Consider the following 5,544-nt stretch of genomic DNA (forward strand, 5'->3'; position numbering starts at 1 on the left):
TGCAACCTCAGAAGAACCTTTCGCGCGGCAACCCAAAAACTCCCACCACAGTACCGCCTGGAGTGGAGCCTCGAAAGCGCCACAGCCCCCTTTTCAGTTTCTGCTGCGACAGCTGAGTCCCACCCAGCCCCTACCAGTAGAAGTGGGTCCTCCAGCGAGTCCCCCCAGTTGCGGGACAAACCCAGAACAAGACGAGCGAGCGGGCACGGACGGCACTCTTGGGTGCGTATGAGCCAGCCATAGCCCGGATAGGGCGAAGGACAACAGGGAAGCTCACCGAGCAGGCCTGGGCGGCGGCACTCGACCCCCCTCCTCGATTTTGAGGAGGAAGGCCGGGGGGGCGTTTCCTCCTGTCGCCCTCCCCAGGCGGCCCCACTCGGCCCTTACAGGGCTGCGTCGCCTGCTAGCTCGTAATCGCTAAGCTGCTTCCTCCTCTCCTGGTTTAGTCACTAAGGGAAAACCGGATGAGGCACTTCTAAGGCCAGCGGCGGTGACAACCGGAGTTACGACTATACTCCTCCCCTACTTCAAAGAGCCAAGAGCCGTATTGCGCAGACGCAAGCAATGCGCAGGCGCAAAAAGGGGAAAACGCTGGGTAAGGTCACTGCCCCCTATATAGGGGGTAGTGGTAAGGTACGCCGCGTTCAGAGCTCTAGCGGGCTCTTCTGCGCGTGCGTACCTTTGCCCTTCGCGTTGGTTGCTTGCTTGCTTGCTTGCTTGCTTGGTGCCTCAGCTGCCGAAAAGGGCGGGAAACGGGAGTCGCTCGAAGGGAAGATGTGGGTCACGGGTTTCCTTCGCCAAGGAGACAAGTATGTGTTGGCGGGCTGTAATGGTAAAACGGCTGAGTCTCTTCTTCCTATCCCTGTTCAATGTAGGGTGTATGGCTGCTTTGTTTTGGCCAGCATAGGTACGTTCTTTTGCCTCAGGTAATACAAAAAAGTAGCTAGTCATTTAGGAAACTGATTGTATCAGTTGACAACCATAAGAAGCTCTCAAATACCCGTGCTATGCTGGAGCGTTTAGTTACAATAGTTGCCTGAAATGTAGTCTTGCTGTTTCTGAAGCAGATTCTAGAAATTGTATACTATCAGAGCACTTGCCAACATTCGCATTTAAGTACCACTGTGTTCATATATAAACATGATACCTAAAAATTAAGCAGCCGGTTTTAATATACTGGATTGTTACTTTAAAAGGGGGTCACTAATGTTTATAGCTAATAGTTTTTAGTTGGCTACACACTTTACATGGTAATCAGTTGCTGTAGATACACTAGGATTATCCCACTTTCTCCAGCACCATGTATTGAGAACATACCCTTATGTCTAAGAACTTGTGAACACGCAGTGGGGAGCCATGGACCAGTTGATTTTACCAAATGTGTGCATGTTTAAAGAAACAGGTGTATCCTGCAGCAAACACTGAAAACATGGATGCACGCACTGAGGTAAATGGCAGGATTGTGTCTGCTATGCAAAATTGCGTAGCTGCCTTTACAATGTAATAACGTCTATCATCACAGCATGGTTGGGTATCGGTCACAGAACTGCTTCTTTTAGACTGGTTTGAGATGCATGTTTGGGCTTTTCTTTTTTAGAAAAAGCAGGATACAACTATGAAAAATACATCTAAAGCAGTCCAATAAACTTGCTAGAGCAGAGCTGGAAAAAACTTCTATAAAGAGTATGGATTAATGATTACCTATAATCCCTTTGAATGCACTTCCTCAGGGGAGATGGAAAGGCATTCTGCATATTCCCAGAGGTGTTTCTTCACAAATTCTATGGCCGAGCTTTGCCCTTCAGAAACAAGGTCTGGGGCAGAGCCCAGAAGATGCAGTTTGTTTAATCATCAAGAAATTTGTTACAATCAAGAATCAAGAAATGCTGAGAATAAAACGCCATTTGAGTTCATTAAACAGAGATACAGAAGAAATTTATTTAATATTGTGTACAAACAAGGGCTACAAATGCCTTGGATTTCTTTTTTCCCCAAATACAGGTTTCTCAGTCCCTTTTTATTTCCATCAAGTTTTTTTAAAATGACACTCTTAACATTTACTTTTCTGCAGCAGGTTTTTTTTGGACCTGACAGACAAAAACACTGTCTTCAACAGCAGTTCTACATGCTCAGCACCTCTTCAGAATAGCTCCACTTTTCTCTTTTCGGCATCAGAGCATTTAGGATATTGAAGCAAGAGCAGCAACAGTATAAAATGCCAAAGCAAAATGCTTTAAACATGAAACATGGCAGTGTTAAAACAGTGTCAACAAATATTAGCTCTGTGGCAGAAAACTGATGGTCCACCAACAGTGACCCCCCCACCCCTTCTACAGCTGAAAATGTCAGCACTAAGTATATAATTTAATTGCATTTATATTTAAATAAATAGTTTTATTCATCTGCTTTCCTCTATTCCACATGAATTATAAATGCTTACAACAGTAGAAATAAGGAAAAGTTACAGATGTTACATAGGCAAGAGAAGTCTCATTTAAAAGAAACACAGAAAAATGCATATTTCAGTGTCCTCAGATCTTAATTCCATTTATATCACCAAGACAATCTCAGTGGTACAATATGATAACCTTCATGGTTTCATTTTATATTTTTACTATGTTGTATTAGTATTATTTGCATGAATATGCAGTTTAATATCTTCACCCCTCACACTGACATTACTCAAGTAATTTTCAGACAAATATATTTGAGGGCCTGTTTGTGATCTTTCACCCAAAATAACCCCCAAACGTAAACCAGCCACTAAGTTCTTGTTTTCAGGGTTACAGCCCCCTGTCTATTTAAGAAATTTCTCAGCTTGCTTTCTAAAAAAAAATTTCAGGACAGTATCATGTAGCATAAATTAAGCAAAATAGATGGGGGGTGTTAAACTTCCATTTATTTTGTAGCAAATAATTCAATATGCATTTCACCCACTGAAATCTGTAGAACTTAAGAGTGAAGCTTTGGCTATGTCATATTCATTGCTACTTTTCAATGTATGAACTGACGGGGTGTGTCTGATTGTTACTAAAGACAGACTCTGGGTCTCCCTGCTCATGTCAAGAGTTTGGCCAGCAGGATGATAATGGAAAACCATCCCCATCTTTCTCGCCATCAAACAAGCTAAAGCCAAAAACTCCTTGAGCTGAGTGTTTTAGTATTTCCTTCAGTTGACTTATATCAGAAACCCCTCATTAATAAAATACCTGCTATTTCCCTTTCTAGACAATTATCACTTCCTAAATTCATTATAGCTTACTATGACTGTAATACAGTTAATTGGACATACTCAAGAGCAAGCACTTCCTATAAACACTGTGATAAACACAGCTACCACTTGATCACCACTTGAACATGTGAAACTGATGTTTTCAGTTATCATATGGTACCTTGCATCATTACAGTTTATCTCTGGAAGTATCTATTCGGTGGAATATCTGTCTTCTCTTCCTGATCAAAACATGCATTTATTATATCAAAATGTCTGAATTCTCATTCATGTCCATTTATAAACAGAGTGGAGATGTCCATGTATGCACATAAATTTCCCTCTCAAAACAAACTCATACTTATTGGCACAGGAAGGGTTTCTCAGTTTGCCTTTTAAAAAATCTCAGCAGGATGAATGTCTGTATAAAACAATGGTACCATGTAGTACGGATCATGCAAAATTAAGCATTTTGAAGTTCCACTTGTAGCACATACAATGAGACCATGTAATTCCCTGTTCCCAGATATACTGCAATCCAGATTAGTCTGGGGATTCTAATACATAATCGTAACCTATGTCATTTCCAAATCCACCCAACCATCAGAAACAACCACCTGATTCAAAGCGATCCTTATCAAAGGACTCTAAACCCTGATTTCTAATGCAGCAAAGTCAGTCATTCTGCCTTAGGCATTGAATCCACCTAAGCAAATCCTGCCAAATATTTTTCTCTCCCTTAAAGATCTCTGGTGATAGAACATCTGCCACCTTCTCTAGGCATCACCATTCTCCAAGTTAGGAAGGTCTTCCTAATCTCCAGCTCAGGTGGGGCTAGTAGTGACCCATGCAAGCTTGTTTCTGCTTTCCCTATGTGCTTACTTATTCTTGTAGGAATGAATGGCAATCATCCAAGGAATGCACTTGCATGGGAGCTGCTGAATCACAACCTAATGATTACCAGTTTTTGCCCCTCTCTCAATAGCCTAGCTATCAAAATCTATTTACTTAGTCTCAATGAATTTAGGAGCTTGGTTCTCAGTGGCTCCCACTGTCTGCATATTTCCGCACTATATGTACAGCCCTGCCCTGGGTTCAGTTTTTTGGTCATGCTAAGCTGTCACAAGTGAAACCTAGCTTTTTAAAAACAGGAAAATAGCTAGCTTTTAAATGTTGTAAAATAGTTGCATAGATTACTAGCACAGAATAGTTGCCAGTGTTTAATCTACTTGTGAACGGAGGATCACAATTTAAGGATAAGAAAAGGGTAGGGATGACAAGGCCACATGCAGTGTCTTGATACTGCTCATAGTCCTCTTATTCTGACCAACTTCACTATTGCAGAAACTTTAGAGAGAAAAACTTACCTGTATGTTAAGAGAATGAGGCTTGTCAAGCAAACAAATTTGAAAGGACCATGGCTATACATTCCTCTTGAAACAACAACACTGGCAACTGTTTTCAAATGCAAAATAGACTATGGGGTAGAGCACATTTCATGGTCAGAGCCAAAGATGTAGCAGAATGGAAGATCAGGCAAACAAACGAAAATGGAAGTCTCTACACTTACATTTGTAGATTAATAGCAGCACTGTATGCAGAAGAGTTATGATAGTGTTTTATTTTCAAACAAGATATTTCCACAATTCAGCAACTCCAATACTCGTACAGAAGCCCACTCACATAGAGAATTTACCTGTTCTCTTCTACAAGCACAGGAACATTTGGCCTGTGAGGGCTTGCAGAAGGAAACCCCCGCACATACTGAGCTTTGGATCATTCCTGATATTAATCCTGGCAGTGCTACTAAATAAGAATGTTCACTTTTGTTCTGCAAATTCAGGATTTTACATTTGCCTTTGTGTCCCTGGACAGGCACTTGCTGCAGGGCCAAGAGGGCACGAACAAGGTATGTGTGACCCCCTCAGAATGTGGCACGAGAAATTAAATCTCACACCTGATTCAGCAAGTTGCATGTGTGGGATAGCTTTTGCTCTTTTTAAAAAATGTACAGTCTTCCTAATCTCAAATGCTTGGGAAAAGATCTTTTCTACAAGCACAGGACCATTTGGCCTGTGAGGGCTTACAGAAGGAAACCCTGGCACATACTGAGCTTTGGATCATTCCTGAAATAAAAAGCAAATCTTAAGATGTTCTGTTAAATGTATTAGAATCCATAGCAGCTATTTACCACCTACCCAAATTCTACCAGTGACTCAGAGTCCCCAAATCAACATAAAACTTCAGATTTGTTTTCCCCAGAGTATCCATGGGAAGGGAGTCCCATAATTGTGGTTCCTTGTGAGGACCCCCTCCCCCTACACTATATGAGC

The 5,544-nt window shown here is 41.7% G+C and overlaps 1 protein-coding gene across 2 annotated transcripts in view; it reads right to left on the reverse strand.

The window, feature by feature from the left end:
• The window catches only part of SPECC1L (sperm antigen with calponin homology and coiled-coil domains 1-like), a 77,647-nt gene extending 77,152 nt beyond the window's left edge, over positions 1-495 (reverse strand). The window contains exon 1 of one of the 2 annotated variants that reach the window (XM_015416715.1): positions 278-495. The gene's annotated coding sequence lies outside the window, so the exon portion shown is untranslated. Of the gene's footprint in view, positions 1-134; positions 255-277 lie in introns of those variants that run through there. The other variant, XM_015416716.1, reaches the window with a different exon arrangement.
• Between the last annotated feature and the right edge of the window lie 5,049 nt (positions 496-5,544).

The sequence above is a fragment of the Gekko japonicus genome, unplaced genomic scaffold (assembly GCF_001447785.1).
Source record: "Gekko japonicus isolate JY-2015 unplaced genomic scaffold, Gekko_japonicus_V1.1 scaffold16, whole genome shotgun sequence".
Taxonomy (NCBI): Eukaryota; Metazoa; Chordata; class Lepidosauria; order Squamata; family Gekkonidae; genus Gekko; species Gekko japonicus.